At 34.2% G+C, this 20031-nt stretch overlaps 1 protein-coding gene across 3 annotated transcripts in view; it reads left to right on the top strand.

The window, feature by feature from the left end:
* Window positions 1–20031, top strand: part of LOC149554813 (kinetochore protein SPC24 homolog) — a 77998-nt gene that overhangs the window by 12938 nt on the left and 45029 nt on the right. Inside the window, exon 2 of one of the 3 annotated variants that reach the window (XM_089828827.1) lies at window positions 12127–12188. The exons of the other annotated variants lie outside the window; for them this stretch is intronic. The gene's annotated coding sequence lies outside the window, so the exon portion shown is untranslated. The remainder of the gene's footprint in view (window positions 1–12126; window positions 12189–20031) is intronic. 3 annotated transcript variants of the gene reach the window in all.

Here is a 20031-nt window from a genome sequence, read left to right as displayed (position 1 = left end):
ACACATGTACAACGCAACATGCAACAACATATAGAAGAAATAAGGTACAAATAAAAAAATGATTATGAGATGTTCGATTCCTTTATCACCTTGCGCCAATGGAGCAACAAGGGTCGTTGAAAGAAATCACCCCAGGGGAAGCACATTACAACTGGCAAACGCAAAATCCACTCCACAAGAGGATGCCCCCCAATCTTGGCCCATCGTGTTTAGGGAATGTGGGCAAGATGAAGCACAAGAGGAGAACATGAAGCATGGTAGAAGGAGCAATAGCTGGTTCCAAACAAGGACCATAGTGTGAAGATAGGCCACTGTGTTCACTACTAGAAGTGATTGATAATTGTTTAGAAAGCATAATTGGAAAATCATGATCAAGATCAATAGTTTCATATAAATCATTAGAATCACTAGCATGCATATCATAGTTAGTATCATGATTGAGAGTATCTTCTTCATGTAGATTAATCATAATAGAATCCAAGATACAAATAATGTTATCGTGTTTGTTCATTTTATCCTTGTTCAAATTTACTTTTTCAATAGGTTCGATAATGGGATGGTCGAAGGGAAGTGAACTAGGAGGTGTATGAGGTGATGAAACAGTTTGAGAGGCATGAGTGTGGGCTCTAGCTTGACGTTTGTGACGACGATGACAAGCATGTTTATTATGTTTGGTCTTGCTAGATATTTGAGGTGGGGTAGGATCAATCAACCACAAGTTTTTTTCTCCTTGTAAAGGAAGAATTGAAGGAGCCACACTAGGTTGAGAGATAGCAACAAGAGGATACATAATAGGAGGTGGAGAAATTGATAAAGGAGGAATAGGAAGAAAACTGTGACTAGGATCAAGCTTGGGTTTATTAAGTTCACAAATCATTGGATCTTGAAAGCTTGATATGATCAAAAGGGATAATCGAGATGAGTTGGAGTAGATTGAGGTATAGAAGGCCAAAAGAAATCAAGGTCAACATAGTCTCGTGGCCTAGAAGGGTGATAAGACTATGATTAATGGTCTCGATCTCACCATCGTGATGAAACTTAAGACATTTGTGAATAAGGGAAGCTATGGCTTACATGGAAGAGAGTCAAGGAAGACCGAGCTCAACTTGAAATTGATTTGAAGTAGGGATAATAATGTAAGTAGTATCCACAATTTTAGCACAAAGTTCTACAAGAAAAGAGATAGAACCACAGAGATGATAAGAAAAACCATTGCAATTTTGAATCAAAGCATCAAACATTATAGAAATTTTTAGCAAGTGTTTACTAAAAAGATGCTCTTTGGTTATGACATTCACCATGGAAGTAGGATAAACTAGAATACCATGAGAAGGAATACCAATGACTCTAGCAGTAATATAAAGACGACCATTAGGTGCTTTAATTGTCTCAACGTGACCAAAGGTAATGCAAAGGTGAGCTTGATGTTGAGGTGTAGGTTGAGGTTGGATATGCTTAACACGGTTGGCTTCTTGACCTTTATCACTGTAAATAATGTGTAACGAAAGAAGGTTATGCAACAATATTAGTGGAAAGAGATGGTAAACGATCATTGTAAATTTGCAAATTCTGATAGGAGGTGCAACAAATTTGTTTCCATGATTAATATTAGCATCAATAGATATAACATTAGAATAAATGAGATCTTGGATAACATTCTTCAATGACCAACACTTTTCAGTGTCATGACTTGATTGGTGATGGTTTTTGCGAAAGGCGTTGGAATCAAAGGATTTGGAAAGAGGTTTGTTTAGGTCAATTGGTTTGATAAGAGGAAGCTAAATGATATTAGCATTGATTAACTTTGTCATCACCATATGCAAAGATTCAGATAATGGAGTAAAACGATGTTTAGGTCTAAAAATAGAGGACAAAGGAGCCACACCTTTAGATGCTGTTGCCACTTGATCATCTAATGTGTTGGATGGTTTGTTGATCTTGATGGAATTGTTAGACTTATGATACTTATTAGGATCAGATGTGGGATCACTCTTTTCAACAACAACAAGAGCCATTGGAGTGTTACTCTAAAATTGACTCACTTGTAGTTGATAATGATGAAGCACTGCGCATATTTGTGAAAAAGAAGTAAGCTTGGTAAGGGGAATCTTATCTTTTTTGTCTTTTTGCAAATTAGAAATAAATATCCATTCTATATCAACATCTTGCACATGATAAGAAACTTGAGCATACAAATGGTTAAATCTACCAATAAAGTCACTAATGTTTTGTATAACTCCTTGTTTACAATGCATAAAATCAGGGAAACAAACTTGAGGACTAATATTGTTTTAAATTTTTCAATGAAAACATTGGCAAGCTTTTGAAAGGGTTCAATGGAATAAGAAGGTAAGAGATTATACCATTGCAAAACTTTGTTTCAAAAGGTTCTTGTGAACAACACAGTCATGATTATAGTCGTGAGCAAAATCACTACACAAGGTTTGAAAAGTTTTAACACGAGTTAAAGGATCACCCTTACCTTTATAATTCTCAAGACGAGATATCTCAACATGTTGAGGGATATCGGTTTGGATAATGTCTAAGGAGAAAGGATTAGCAATGCCACATGTGGGAATGTTGAATTTGGATTGAGTCAGGGAAGCAATTTGTTGCTACAAGGAAGAGATGAGTTGAGCGAGGCTATTAATGGTGTAATTGGTAGAAGAAATTATAGGAGGAGATACATTGGATATGTTAGGAAAGTTATTGGAACTGGAGGTAATGTTGGAAGAAGCAATAGTGGTAGGAAGATGATTGGGAAATGTAAAAGGAACATACGTAAAAAGGCATAAATAAAGGCGATGAAACACGTGGAACACTTGTAGGAAGAGTAGGATTAGAAAGACTCACATGGGTAGGATTGGAAACTTGCATTGAAGTGGTAATGAGAGTTGGCACATAAGTGGAAATGCTTAGAATGTAAGTGGAATTCGGTAAAGGACTCTCAATACTCGTAAGAGGTGGGACATAGGCTAATTCTTGAGCTCTATTTGCAAAAGTTTTAACATTGGAACCAATGATATGAGACATTCTACACAAGAGGGTAATAACATGTTCATCATTATGAATGAGTTTCCTTAAGTCTTCTCGGTGGAAACAGTATTCAGATTGTGATGTTTTGGACTTGGCCAATTTTCTAATTTCTTAAATTCACGAGTGCGCTTTTGAACTTGGAAAGGAGGAACTCTTAACACTTCATCTTCATCATGAGATGAATGCGAAGAGTTATTTTCCATGATAGGATTAGATTCATGAGGGAGCCTGTTGGTTTCATACAAATTCCTAGGAAAGGAGGAGGGTGCGGGATCAAAATAACACATGGGTTTATGACTTCTAACCAGAATACTCTAGGTGGGACTCAAAGTGATAAAACTCATGCACAAAGATATGGAAGAAGTGAAAGAAACTATGTTGCAAATTCATTATGCATACAAGGTAGATCTAGATACAAAAGTATGAAATCTAACTCTAAGATAAGATCCAACTACCAAATAAGGAAGGTGTAAAGGACAATAACGCGTAGAATGTGAAGATGCAAAGAAAAATCACACAAGGAAGATCTAACTACCCAATCAAAAGGTATAAAGCATGAAAGCGTTGAGTTCACCAAAATGTATGGTGAAGGTGAACCAAGCATATAATTCAAAGAAGATCCAACTATGCAATCAAAAAATATAAAGTGTAAGAGCAGTGGGTTCACCAAAATGTATCAGGTGAATCGATAAGAAGAGAGATCTAGAGAAGTAGCGAAATCTAACAGCAAAATCAAAAGAGGAAATTTTATGAGTCAGGTTCACCAAAATGTAAGTGAACCTAGGCATGCAATGAATATCTAACTACCCAATCAAAAGATATGAAGCATGAAAGCGTCAAGTTCACCAAAATGTATGGTGAAGGTGAACCAAGCATATAATTCAAAGAAGATCCAACTATGCAATCAAAAAATATAAAGTGTAAGAGCGGTGAGTTCACCAAAATGTATCGGGTGAACCGATAAGAAGACAAATCTAGAGAAGTAGCGAAATCTAACACCAAAATCAAAAGAGGAAATGTTAATGAGTTAGTGTTAATGTTTGGTAGCTTTTGTTGGATTATATATATATATATATATATATATATATATATATATATATATAACAATAATTAAGTTTATATAAATCAATTATTTAATAATTGAATAGACATGTCTATTCAATTACCTATGCTCTATATAAATATGAGAGGATGTTGCATATGGAAAACATATACCTTATTATAGGCAATGCTTAGTACATTTGCAACAATGATCTGGGAAACTTAACATGGTATCAAAGCAAGGTTGGGAAGAGATTTATCATTCCTCATAAATTGATAAATAAAATAGTAGGAGAATAACTTTGACAGAATCCATGAAGATATATATATATATCGATCTTTGCTTATGAATGACCATCTTTTGTAGGTTTAACATTTTGTAAATTTGTTATATGCCAAGTTGGCACTATGCTTATTGCATATCATGAAAGCCAAATGCTATCACATTTCATGGAATTTGGTGTAACATCTTTGTACATTCAAGTATTCTCTTGCATTCTTTTATTGCATCATTGATGAAGCATCTCTCTTATGTCCATAAACTGCACACCTATGGAGACCAGTTCATTCTATTTTGCCGACCATATCAATGTCCACATCATTGCTACATACATGGACTGTGTGTCATTTTTTGCATAACATCTTCCTCCTTGGGTCATTACCTTCTTTTCATAGCCCATTTGCCTACGTAGAGATTTACATGGCTTCGATTCACCTCCTCCCTTTCTCTTCACTTCGGCTAGGCCCAACTCAAAGCCGTGCACAGTCATAGCGTGGGAAAAGAATGAGCGCCTCCATTTCTATTCATCTCAGTGTCTTGCAGGCCATCACTAGAAAAAAAATGGGCACCCTCGGGTCGGAGGCATAGTCAAAGGCAGCAGTGGAAGGACAAATAGAGAAATGTGAGGAATGCAGTACCGCAAATTAGAAAAACACATAGTTAAGTGGTGTGTTGCCATTATCGATGGATGGGAAAATACATAGAAATTATATAGATATTTAAAGGAGGGTGGCTTTTTATTGACCTGAAAAATCAAGGGGCGGTCCTTATTGTTCAACATCGGCAACAAGCTTGAGGCGCGAAATAAAGTATGTACCTGAAGCATAGTTGTATTGACAGGCCTGTCACCTCTACTAAGGGGTATGTGTGGATAACTAAGTCAAATATATCTAGTGCGGATTATATGGAAAACTACTATGTGAATCGAAGAATTATGCGAACCTGTCATAGTTACTCTCCTTATTGCCGACGAGGGTGACATAAATGAAAGCATTCCACCATGGCCCATCATGCATTAAGTTGGAAATTGAGTGACACGTAAAGTTAAAGAGAATTTCAGCCCAATAACCATCACTTGATATAAAGGTGGATGATACAAGCATCAAATGGAGTGAAAACACATTAAAACCGCACGAGGCTTCTAAACCACAATATGGAGTTTATGAGTATTGTCATGGGTTAGTGGATCAAGAGGTTGATCAGTTCAGATATATATGTTAAATACTTGAGATGGAAGGATAGAAGAATATAGAACAAAAGGTGAAGATATGGGAATATAAACTTTGATCTTTTGTAAAGATATTCATATTTATGTAAAGAATTTGAAGCAAAGTCTCTATGAGAAAACAAAGTATGAGTAATACAAGTGCATCATGAAGAGGGGCCATTTCTAGAGATAAGTATTTTATGATTATTAAATTTTGAGAGCTACTATTATTTACCTTTTTTAGTCTCTCTCTTGTTTTTTTCTTTATGTACTATTAGAAGTATTTGCCTTGATTTTTTCCTCTAAGAATGTTCTTGTAGGAAAAAGAAGGGGATTAAGATTCAAAGGGAGAAGACCGAGGATACTATTTTGGTTAACCTTCAGTGAACCCGATCTTATCAAGAGGGAGTAAACCATGTTGAAATGGTTTCTCGAATGATCTATAAGTTGTCACAGTCAAGAGGACTGTGACTACGTGACTTTTATATGGGCCTATCCCCAATGTATATCATAGGAAGTGACGACTTTCAAATGATCATCGCTTGTATTTCAGAGAAGTTGTTGTAAGGTGACGATCTTACAATCAACTTGTATTATGAGATCTAATAAATTGTGTAAATGGTGAATGTCTTGTATCTCAACATTCTGGGAGGCCATTACTCTTAGAGTACTTACTTGGTGAATATCATTGATATTCTGGGAGGCCAATACTCTTGATGTGAAATGTGATATCTAAACGTTTTAAGTAAGTGGTGAATATCATTGATATTCTGGGAGGCCAATACTCTTGATATCAAATGTGATATCTAAACGTTTTGAGTAAGTGGTGAATATCATTAATATTCTGGGAGGCCAATACTCTTGATATCAAATGTGATATCTAAATGATTTTGGAGGACTTGGTAAATATCGGATGTCAATATTCTGGGAAACCAATACTCTTGATATCAAATGTGATATCATACCTTGTTTTTTTTTTGAATACTTGATGAATATCAGATGTAGATATTTTGGGAGATCAAGACTATTGATATCAAATGTGATATCTTACCCTAGTTTGAGTAATTGATGAATATCATATGTTGATATTCTGGAGATCAATACTCTTGATATTGTATGTGACATTAATTGTGGAAAACTTTTGAGATGTCCTTATATTACCAATGGTTTAATATTTGTCTTGTGTTTATCCTCCCTTGCTAAGAGGGAGTGTTAATGTTTGGTAGCTTCTGTCGGATTATATATATAAAACAATAATTAAGTTTATATAAATCAATTATTTAATAATTGAATAGACATGTCTATTCAATTACATATGCTTTATATAAATATGAGAGGATGTTGCATATGGAAAACATATACCTTATTACAGGCAATGCTTAGTACATTTGCAACAATGATCCGGGAAACTTAATAGTTAGGTTCAGCAAAATGTGAGTGAATGGTGCGACTCAAAGTGATAGAGCTCATGCACAAAGATATGGAAGAAGTGGAAGAAACTAACAATGTAGCAAATTCATTATGCATACAAGGTAGATCTAGATATGAAAATATGAAATCTAACTCTAAGATGAGATCCAACTACCAAATAAGGAAGGTGTAAAGGACAATAGCGCATACAATGTGAAGATGCAAAGAAAGATCACACAAGGAAGATCTAACTACCCAATCAAAAGGTATAAAGGATGAAAGCATTGAGTTCACCAAAATGTACGGTGAAGGTGAACCAAGCATATAATTCAAAGAAGATCCAACTATGCAATCAAAAAATATAAAGTGTAAGAGCGATGGGTTCACCAAAATGTATTAGGTGAATCGATAAGAAGGCAGATCTAGAGAAGTAGTGAAATCTAACACCAATTTCAAAAGAGGAAATGTTATGAGTCAGGTTCACCAAAATGTAAGTGAACCTAGGCATGTAATGAATATCTAACTACCCAATCAAAAGGTATGAAGCATGAAAGTGTTGGGTTCACCAAAATGTATGGTGAACGTGAACCAAACATATAATCCAAAGAAGATCCAACTATGCAATCAAAAGGTATAAAGTGTAAGAGCGGTAGGTTCACCAAAATGTATCGTAAAAGATTGAAGATGTATAAGATTGGAGGTGTCATTGAACCTTTTATGGACATTAGGGGAAGAGAAAGATGAACCCAAATTAGATTAACACAATCCAAAATGGATGTAGGGATGCCAAGACTAAACCCAAGTCCTTTAAAATGTGTATACTAAAGGATCTCATTGATTGAACTTTCCCTTTATTGTAATGTAGATTAATTGATTGTGTTTAATGAATTGATGCAAGTAATTTGACTAATTGAAATGCAAACGATGGAAAAGGATTTATGATAACTAAATACATGAAGAGATTTGATCCAATATCTCAAAGGAACTGATATGAAATGACAGAAGGAATCAAACTCCCCTTGAGGGCTAGTAGAGGATGCCAATTTAGATGTGAAAACGGATTGTCAAATAGTAGAAGAAACCAGAACAAGATCTCAAATGAGGAAGCTGGAAGTAGCGAGTACTGAAAATCTAGAAGCCTCAGGTCAATGTCGACTTGGGAGGTAGGGGTCAAGGTGGATTTTAACTAGTTTGCACAAAATTCTACAAATTCGAAACTCCAACAAAAACATAGAACCCTAGTTCTACAATCTTGAGTTTGTCGATCTCGAAATATGCAAATGTGCTCCCACACAAGAAAAATGAAAATTATTGGGAGGAAGGAGCTTGCCTTAGTCAAGGTCTCGATTAGGAATTAACCACTAAATGAGAAAGCATGTAAAAGTAAGACAAATGTAAATATTCACCTTACTTGCCAAACCTCTATAGATGGATTTGAATCTGTTATCCACAAAGATGTATGAATTCATGTATGTATGATGTAGGATGTCTTCACAAGTGCAATAGATTCATAAGTGCCAAGTCATAAATTGATGGATGTAAGTATGCCCCAATGCTTGAATGCTTGTGCATTATTGATGGATGCATATCTCCTTCCTTGATGGCCAACTTCACTGTTTCCAATGAAGAAAGAAGCTAGTTCTACAGAAGGAAATGCATGATTGATGACATGAAATGAGGACCTTTAATGAATCCTTGCTCGCTTGGCTTGAACTTCTTGAATGCACCTTGAAAACTTGCTTGCAATTGTATGCTTGCTCATGAACTATTGTGTGAAATAATGGCCAGAATGGATTAAATGGATCATTAAATGAATTGAGAAGATTCCCAATTATATTGATTTCGGGATCAAAATCAAAAGGGCCAATTGCATTGTATGGGGAAGAAATGAAAAATCCCGAAATGGGCCCCGAGATCTTGAGGCAAAACACCTTGGGTAGAGGTCTACCTTGACCTTTATCTAGGAGGTTTCTTGCGTTGGGATGGCCTCTAAGATCTCAGAGGTAGAGAAGGAACAACCAAAAGCAAACATATTCAAGGAAGAAGCAACAATTCGAGTATAAATGCATCCATGTTCTAGGAGTTTGCTGAAATGGGGTCTAAGAAGTCTTTAGAGCTTCCAAATTAATGTGTGCTAGCTTTTAAGACGATACACTTGTGATGTGTTGAGAAGCTCAACCAATAATTAGCCAAGTGTCACTATCCGTAGGAGCACTACTTGATTGGGCATATATGAAGAGGAATCCATTAGAGTGTCTCACGTTTCCCTTGGCACTTCATTAATGTTTGCTGCTTGTTGCTTAGGCCCTGAAAACCGATCTCTTGCATAGTCACCAAACTTGTCATATCTGAAGCACTGAATACCTTGGATATAAGGTTTGCAAGTTTGAGGGAGACCATTATGTGCTAGCATGACAAGGTCTCTATTCATAACTTGATCTCCAATGACACTTGATCCCTCAATTCTGAGATCTTTATGAAGAACGATAAGACTGATTCTCCTTTTGCCATTTTGATTTGACGAAGTTCTTGCCTCAATGTAATAGCCTCACTTGTGTTGTTGATCTCATATACAGTTTCCAAAGTTTTGAACATGTACCTTGCATTTGTCATTTTGGAAATGATGGGTTCTAAATGTCTAGGTGATCCTTTACAAAGTTAATCAAGAGCTTCTTTTCATTAATCATATTCTTCTTGAATTGTAGTTTCTCTTTTTGATCATCCAGCTCAGATAAATTTTCCTCTACAAACTGAAGAAGATCATTATCTTCAATTGTAATAAGAACTCTAGACTTCCATGAAGGGAAGTTTTAAGCACCTTCAACTCTATCTTTGACTTTGAGACCGAACGTCATTTTAGAATCTTGATATTGCACCTTGAGTACGAGAGAATAGCTTCAGTGCTAAAGGAGTAAATCTGATCAGGATCTATTTCAAACCTGCTTGATGACATGTTGTTTTCATGATCAGATTAATAAAGAATGCATATTTTAAATTAATTAATGCACATTATGTACCTTGGGAAAACCTTCCAACTTGTGAAGGTGAAAATCCCAACAAGAATTGACTGATTACAATATAGCCAAATAATAAGGCCTCTTCACAAGATCAATCTGCAACTTTAATGATAATGTAATATATATCACTGTATGTGTGTGTTTGTGTATCACTGTAGAGATATAAAACCTCGTCTGTGTGCTCGATCTGCTTTATATAAGTGATTGCTGAAGATATTTATCAATGTGCTGGAATACAATGGATGTCCCGTGTGTGTGTATATGCTATATATATATATATATATATAATTGCAGCAACAGGACCACACACACACACACACACACACATATATTTATCTTCTCTATAGATCTGTATCTTGTCTATCTGCTATGCTCTTTAATATATATGTCTCCATCTATGTATATCTTGATCTGCATGCGTATATGTGTATTTAAATTTTATATTGATCTACCTGAGATAGAATATCGATCCACCTTAACTGTATACACCTTCGTGTATATATATATATATTGATCAGTATATTATTATTGTGGTATATGAAATATTGTGGACTGCCTTATTGATCTCCTTTCACGTCTTGAAGAGGATGTCAAATGGAGATCATACCCTTTGCCATTATTTTGACTCTTAGCTTTTTTCTCCCACCTCTTCGATACGGAATCACTGCCGATAGGTATTTATAATTATATTAGTTATTAAGATTGTGTCCTTCTTAGTAGATATTAGACTGATATTGCTGAAGATAAACTAACACAGTAATTATTGAGTCGTCCTCCAGAAGCTAATAATCAACAGGCCCCGGACTGATGTCACCTGATGCTGCTGTATGTACTGTCAAATCAGACTGAAAAGCTTGTTAGTAATTATTAGGAAAATGAATGCATGATTCACAATCAAACTGCCAACAACTGTAAGGACACATAAATGTCCCAAAACTCTTCACATATTCACTGGAATGACCTCATACGAATTTGGTGAGCAGCATAAAGTGAGTGTGGGGTTGAGATGAATAATTAGCAGTCACAACATCAAGTACGAAGGGCTGGATGACCCCTTCAAACTGATGAAAACACCCAAAGTACAACTCACATTTGAAAGAATTATTCTCTAACAGGATGGACTCCTTTAATCAACATTAAATCCCTTCAAAAACATCAGTGCTTAATCATAGGATTCCCACACCTTCCTCCCAAGGACCTCCAGTATATGGTAAAACCAGTTAGCCAAATCTGCAATCTTAGAGATGTACAGCTTGCATATCTGCTTTAATGAGCATCTCAAACTGATAGAGAAATAAGTTTCATTAGCAAATATGAATATACCTATCTAGATGGTACAGCCACAAGAGTAGGTTAGCAGCCGCAAGCTTTCTTCCTTCTTTTTCTAAAACCCTTTGAGCCCTTTGGCTAGTTTGCATCAACTACCTTCAACAGGATGATAGGAAAGATGCTCTTATACCAATTGTAATGTCCCCTTGCTGGGTCACACTATATTGTGCCCTAAGTTCACAAAACCAGATAAAAGAAAGCATATAATATATAGTTGGGGATATGTTGCTAACTTAAAGTAAGAGGAGCTAGGCCTGCTCATGGAAACCTGGAATCAAGTTAGAAACATTACAATGTATTATTAGAATGGGGAAAATCAGGTATTCATCAATAATTGTCAAATCTGATTTGTAAGTTTACCTCTGTGATAGGCTGACTTAAGAAAACAATTCTTCATCCATGCATCCCCCCTCTGTTCTGACATGGTTAGAGATCTTTGGGTTTGTCAACAGTCCCTCAACATAGGGGTTGGAAGCAATAGGGCGCTGCCAGCCATTTTCTCCCTTCCATAGTGCAATAGGGTGCCCTAATAGCTGTTCTCCCTTAATGCCGATTCCTTCCTTAACCAATTTTTAATGGACTGTTGCAATGCTATTATGTATGTTTAGTATACAACAAAGATGTGAATATATACATATATAAAGCTAAGGAATAATCTCTACATTGCTACTGGAAACTGGGATATTAACTAGTGAGTGTCTGATCCGAATATGAACAAGTTGGAATATATTTGTCCTCTGCTGTTCCATTATTTTATTTATCTCTTATTCAATGGATTGAATTGTTGATGATGGTTCTTTTTGCAGATCATTGAGGATCTTAGATATATCTATACCTTGGAATAGGAGAGATGTGTCTTTTCCCACAGGCAACCCTTTATAACCACACCTCTTCTAAATTGATTTCTTTATTGCTTTTGACTCAATTGCATCCTTTGGTAAATAACTACTAACACATTGCTGGAAGATAATCATTGTTTTAATAGATTATATCTTATTTCTAGATTGCATCCTTTAGAAGATAATCACTGCCCTACATATTCCTTTTAAATATTCCTTTTAACTGTAATGCCCCCACTAATAGGGTTAGTTTGGGACAAGTAATACTTGCAAAATAAATGTTAGAATCACAATAATAATAAAAGTAACTATATTATTCTACCCTCTAAGTTAACCCCAATCTTAAAGACGTCTCCAGATCGGGCTTCTTAGCTCATGGCTACCTCGCTGTCATCCCAAGAGCGCACCCCTTAAGATTCTTCTTGGACGGGTATCCTCTATTCAAGGCCAATGACATATGCATATGTTTGACAACATCAGAATATTTTGGCAACACGGAGAATTCTCGGCCATGGTGGTCGATTCAAGGTGTTAATACCTTGCTACCTCCATGCTTTGAGTCTTATAATTCTCCTAATAGATTAATGTATTATTACTTGATCATCGGCCATGGCGGATAATGGTGATCTTAATATCTCCATGCTCCATGCTTCAATATCGAATTTCGGCCATGGCAAACGATGTAGATATTAATATCTCACATGCTCCACGCTTTGAGTTCATATTGATTCTCGGTCATGGCGGACAATGGAGATCTTAATATCTCACATGCTCCATACTTCGAGTATCATTAATATCCATGGTATTAACCCCATGAACTAACACAATATTATCCACAATTATGGTTCATTAATATAAATATATTCATAAACATAATTAAACAACTATAATTCATAAACATACCTTTCTTATCTTCTTCTTTTCCAAGAGTCACGCCCTTTCATAATACAAATCCTTTGGAAAGTCACAACACTTCATAGTTATAATACTTTCGAAAAGTCACAACCCTTCATAACTAAGATCCTTTGAAAACATCCCAATATTTCAAAATTAAAATATTTTTGAAGAGTCACAATTGTTCATAATTATGACTCTTTCAAAGGTTCGCATCCTTTCAATATCATTGATAGCTTTTCAGAAAGTCACTTTATTATTTTCTTCATATTACTTTCCTCTTCCATTTTTCCTTTTGAATTCCTCTCCTCTTGTCTTCCTTTTCTACCCTCTCTAAAATAAACTCTCCTGCCCTTTATATCTTAATTTTAAGGAGTCATGTCTATTTGTTAAACATCTCTTGAATTTTCATTAGATTTAGTTAATTTATATTATTCTATGTTATATAATTTATTTACTTATGTGTTTATTTTATTTATTATTGAATTCTATTTAGAAAGTTAACATACTTTCTACAATATTGTCTCTTGTATTTAATTTTATTTATTTCTTTCTTATTCATTGAAATTTTGTTATTTTTTAATTATTTAAAATATCATATTAAATATTATTTTATTAATAATATAGATTAAATAATTATTATTTTTTTGGTTTGTAGTTTAATATTATTTTTAATATAACTTCATTATTTATTTAATATTATTGTATTATCTAATTATTATTAAAATTCTATTCTAAAATGGGGATATGACAGTCCACCCTTCCTCAAATTGCTTGTCCTAAGCAATTAGATAATTTTTTTTTGAGTTGAAATATATATTTCTTTTAGTCCAAATTTTTAGGTTGCTATAAAGGATATGTTTAGATCCTTTCTAATATTCATTAACTTTCTACATTAGTCTTTCATATAAATTATTTTTTTAGATCCTCTTTAACCCTACAGGATAGCAAGATTATGCTCTGATACTAGTGTAATGTGCCCACTAATAGGGTTTGTTAGGGACAAGTTATACGTGCAAAACAAATGCTAGAATCACAATAATAATAAAACTATATTATTCTACCTCTAAGTTGACCCCAATCTTAAGGACGTCTCCAGATCGAGTTCCATAGCTCATAGTTACTTCACCGTCATCCTGAGAGTGCAGCCCTTAAAATTCTAATTAGACGAGCATCCTCTATCCAAGGTCAACAACATATGCATATGTTTGACAACATCAGAATATTTTGGCAACACGGAGAATTCTCGGCCATGGTGGTCAGTTCAAGGTGTTAATACCTTGCTACCCTCATGCTTTGAGTTTTATGATTCTTCTAATAGATTAATGTATTATTACTCGATTATTGACCATGGCGGACAATGTAGATCTTAATATCTACATGCTCCATGCTTCGATATCGAATTTTGGCCATGGCGGACAATGTAGATATTAATATCTCACATGCTCCATGCTTGAGTTCACATTGATATCCATGGTGTTAACCCATGAGCTAACACAATATTATCCACAAGTTGTGTTCATAAATAAACATAATTAAACAAATATAATTCATAAACATACCTTTCTTACCTTTTTTTTCTCCAAGAGTCGCACCCTTACATAATACAAATCCTTTGGAAAGTCACAACACTTCATAGTTATAATCCTTTCGAAAAGTCGCAACCCTTCATAACTAAAATCTTTTGGAAAATTCCCAATACTTTATAATTAAAATATTTTTGAAGAGTCAGAACTGTTCATAATTATGACCCTTTCAAAAGTGTGCATCCTTTCAATATCATTGATACCTTTTCAGAAAGTCACTTCCTTATTTTCTTCATATTACTTTCCTCTTCCATTTTCCCTTTTAAACTCCTCTCCTCCTCTTCTTTTTCTCCCATCTCTAAAATAAACTCTCCTTCCTTTTATATCTTAATTTTAAGGAGTCATGTCTATTTGTTAAACATCTCTTGAATTTTCATTAGATTTAGTTAAGTTATATTATTCTATGTTATATTATTTATTTACTTACTTATATGCATTTGTTTTATTAATTATTAAATTCTTTTTAGAAAATTAACATATTTTCTACAATATTGTCTCTTGTATTTAATTTAATTTCTTTCTTTCTTACTCAATGAAATTTTATTATTTAAAATATCATACTAAATATTATTTTATTAATAATTATAGATAAAATAATAATTATTTCCTTGGTTTATAGTTTAGTATTATTTTTAAATAAACTTTATTATATATTTAATAACAATGTATTACCTAATTTTTATTAAAATTCTATCTTAAAATTGGGATATGACAATATCCCTCGATACTCAACTTTACCAACCCTTCAATTATATTGGTTCGTATTCCCCGTTTGCTTCATCTTTGTGATATCCCTGTAAAATATATCTATATAATTAAATAAAAAATACGTAAAATATTAATAATGTTAAATTTGCTATATTCATTGCATAATATATTAATATTAAATATGAGAACTAAATATTATTATTTATAATATATAAATTAAATATATTATGTAATAGTATTGAAATAATAATAATAATAATAATAATATATTAATAAGAAATATACTTTATATTATTCTTAATATAATATGTATAATTAATATAACTGATATAATTAAATCATTAATATAATATAATATATATGAAAAAACATGACTCTTAATAAAAAAACTATATGTATAGAGTTCTAACATTGAGAGATAAGGATTCAGATATGAAGAAATAAAGATCTTTGGACTGTAAAATCTAAATAAATAAATTTAATCGCACGAGACATTACAAATGGTATCAGAGTTGGTTCTCCTTCCAGCCTGTAAAATTTAATAGAAGATTTATCAAAATGATTTAAACAGTAATAATTATGTGAAACATATCGATGAAAAATGAAGATTAAAAACTATATGTATAGAGTTCTAAGAGAGATCAGGATTTAAATATGAAGAAATAAAATTCTTTAGACTATAAAATCTAAAATAAATAATTTAATGGCAAGGGACATTACAAATGGTATTAGAGCTGGTTCTCCTTCCAGCCTGTAAAATTTATTAGAAGATTTATCAAAATGATTTAAACATTAATAATTATGTGAAATATATCGATGGAAAATGAAGATTATTTAATTCCGACATCATGGTGTATTGGATATCAGTTCAGAATTATTCTACAGAACTTCTTGGATATGAAGGGGAAATAGTTTCAAAAATATTTGAAGTTTTTGTATAAAGGAGGCCTAGCTTCATTTTACAGCAACATACTGGATGTTGAACATGGCCTTCCACTCTACTGACAAAATATGTATATGTCAATGAGTATGTTGATTGTGGATTGTGTTCTTCCAATATTTAGGTCTTTATTTATAGCAACTTGGTAAGAATCTTGTCTTAATGAATCATCCTTAATTTTGATTTGGCTAGTTTCTAGCTCCTATTGATACTAATATGGAACATATTTGTTATTTGACCCAATAGTTACTGTTGATTTCCTTACTACCATGCCAAGGCAGTTATATCCATTGGACTATTTTCTTCATACTTTTGACTTGAAAGCAAGCTTAACAAGAACATAGTATTGCTCCCGTATATTGATGATAATAGCTATTTAATAGATACCTCTGGTGCGATGATCATACCTATATTTTATTGCAGATTGAGTTGGTAATCAGTATCGTATGAGCAAGGTTTCAACTTCTATACTCCGCATTCCACTCCAAGTTAATATTCACATATTTCAGAACTGAAATGGAACATTTAACATATGATGTTGTTAGCAGACAACATCAACAGAATACCAGACGCAGACATTGCAAAGGAAGTTTAAGTAACATTTTCCCGTGAGCCATCTCATGTGCCACAAGAGTAAGGAGAATCAACCCTAACATGGACCTCAAAAGAGTATGTTTAAATTTATATTTTTATAACGACAACTTCCCATTGACTGACCCATTATTATACTCCAATCAGGACTTGTGTATGCCCTATGTACCATCAAGGAGGTGGATGATTAAAGTTATACTATGAATCAAACTTCATGTGAAGAGCAAATTGAAATAAAGAATAAGAGGCACACGTAGTTGTTGTAAGAAAAAGCAAATATTTTCTTAAAAAAATATAACTCTCAGAAGTTATTTGTATGCCACGTGAAAATGGTGGAGTCCACCACTGATGCAAGCAGATTATTAAATGAAGTGATAAAGGAGCTAGTTGTAGCATGCCTATTGTCGTCCTAAGACACCTTGTGGAAAAAAAGACTTTTCAACAGAGTCAAAGTAGAGAAGATTCATTACCATAATTATCAGAGGATCTCACAGTTACAAACTCTGCAAATAAATATTTTGAAATCAAATTAATGTATTCTCAGATTTGAAAACCGTGTGAATTGCACTTGGGAAAAGTGCTTGACAGAATGTCTTGTAGCGGAGCTAGAAATGGTCAATGCATAGATTTGGTCACCACAGAATCACTTTGTGGGAAAGATAAGTTTAGTGGCAGAGTTAGAACTCACAACCGTGTTACCATCAGAAAGTAACTCTACAACAGTGTGAAGGGAATATAAAGAAATAAAGTTTGTACATAGGATCTACAAATATATCAGATACAATTAGATCAATCACATAATCATTATTATCAAGCAAGTAAGCAAGATGTTCTGATCATAGGGCAGAATTTCATCTCTCTAAGACTGGTATGTACCATGTTGTCTATTTTAAGTATATTATCCATCATATTTAATGCACTCAAATAATATTCATGCTTAGTCTTATTGTATGTCTATGATAGAGGGACTAGGTAGGATACAATATGGAAAAGTCTATATAAATCCAACAGATCATTCCGAGATGGGTAGGACCAATGTCCCTATGGGTGCCTTGAGGTCATTCCAAGATGGGATCGTGGGCTTGGATCCATAGAAACCTTAAAGAAGATCGTTGAGTTTGAGCGACCTATTATATCTTAGCATTCTTTCTAGACTTCCTTCAAGACTAGAGTTATAATTAGAATAACAAGACATTTTAAATTCACATATAGTTAATTGGTTACCTATAAAGGTAGCCTCAGGAGAGAGAACAAAGGTGTATCCAAGCTAGTCCATCCAATCGGTTATTCCAAGATGGGTAGGATCAGTGTTCCTATTGTTGCCTTGAGGTTTCACCAAGATGGGATCAAGTGGCCTTGACGTCATTCCAAGATGGGATGGTGGGCTTGGATCCACAAAAACCTTGAGGAAGACTGTAGAGTTTGGTGCCTAAGCAAACTGCTTACATCCTAAATGTTCTTTAACACTAAAGAATGATAATAAGTGCAAAACAAAACAAGAATCCCCCTAAGTATGCCACCTTGTGTGGGAGTATGGGACTTGCTTGGAATAAATTATCTCCACTCACATTTTTTTTGAAACTTATATATACGTACGTGTACTAATGATTAGTTGTCGCCACAAGATTCTATCAAAGAAGTAAATTTTGTAGATCATCTTCTTATTAATTATATTAATTATATATATATATATATATATATATATTTTTAAAGATTGCAAGAATCGGTGCAACACAACTCCCCTATAAACTGCAGTGCGCTTGGTAAACTTTTTAACGTGACTGGTAGCGCTGGCGCGACACGCTCACCGGTACCACGAGGACGGGGGAGACTAGAACTCGTGACCAACCCCCTGCAACAGGGAAGATTTAGCCAACCGAGCTAAGGCCCCCGCCCTAAAAGGGTTTGTGGTAAACCTAGTGTGACTCGAATCGGAGTTGATGCGTAGCACCGGGATCATTAGCCTAACACTACGCCTCACGACTCGCCTTCACACCAACTCGGCTACTCACTCACCCTTAAAAGGGTTTGTGGTAACCTAGTGTGACTCGAACCGGAGTTGATGCATAGCACCGAGATCATTAGCCTAACACTACGCCTCACGACTCGCCTTCACACCAACTCGGCTATACACTCACCCTTAAAAGGGTTTGTGGTAACCTAATGTGACTCGAACCGGAGTTGATGCGTAGCACCGGGATCATTAGCCTAACACTACGCCTCACGACTCGCCTTCACACCAACTCGGCTATTCACTCACCCTTAAAAGGGTTTGTGGTAAACCTAGTGTGACTCGAACCGGAGTTGATGCGTAGCACCGAGATCATTAGCCTAACACTACGCCTCACGACTCGCCTTCACACCAACTCGGCTACTCACTCACCCTTTAGATCATCTTCTTGACTCTAGTCAATTGTTAGGCATTAATCAAGAATGCATGTATTACGTGTATACATTGTGTTTTCATGCATTCGTGTGTCTGCTTCATGTTTACATGTGTTTGCTTCGTGTTTGCATGCATCCATATGTCTACTTTGTGTATGCTTTGTGTTTTTATGCATTATAATGTATACTAAATCTTCTTGCATCCAAGTATATGCTTCATATGATGGTTCTACAAAAAGTCATTTTTGCTTGAGGACAAGCAAAATTTGAACAGGGAGGATTGTGATATCCTTGTTAAAACGTATCTATATAATTAAATAAAAAATACATAAAATATTAATAATGTTAAATTTGCTATATTCATTGCATAATATATTAATATTAAATATGAGAACTAAATATTATTAGTTATAATATATAAAGTCAATATATTTTGCAATAGTATTAAAATGATATTATTAATATTAATAATAATAAATATAATTTATATTGCTATTAATATAATATATGTTATGTTATTAATATAATATGTATAATTAAAATAACTGATATAATTAAATCATTAATATAATATAATATTTATCATAGTTACAATGGCCTGGAGGCCGGGGTAACAAGGTGGTGCAGGGGCCCAAGGTCCTAAACAAGATGGTCAAACATCAATTTTGGATTAGATTAGGTGGTTAATAAGTGTTCAAGTTGACACAAAGCAATAAGTCAATCTCAAGCATCCTAGAATGCATTTTTAGGCAAATTCCATGCATGTTG

Source organism: Cupressus sempervirens, chromosome 5, assembly GCF_028749045.1.
Source record: "Cupressus sempervirens isolate cs-2001-9-10 chromosome 5, ASM2874904v1, whole genome shotgun sequence".
In the NCBI taxonomy this organism is placed as follows: Eukaryota; Viridiplantae; Streptophyta; class Pinopsida; order Cupressales; family Cupressaceae; genus Cupressus; species Cupressus sempervirens.
The sequence above is the reverse complement of the archived record's forward strand: the minus strand, read 5'-3'. Positions and strand labels throughout refer to the sequence as shown.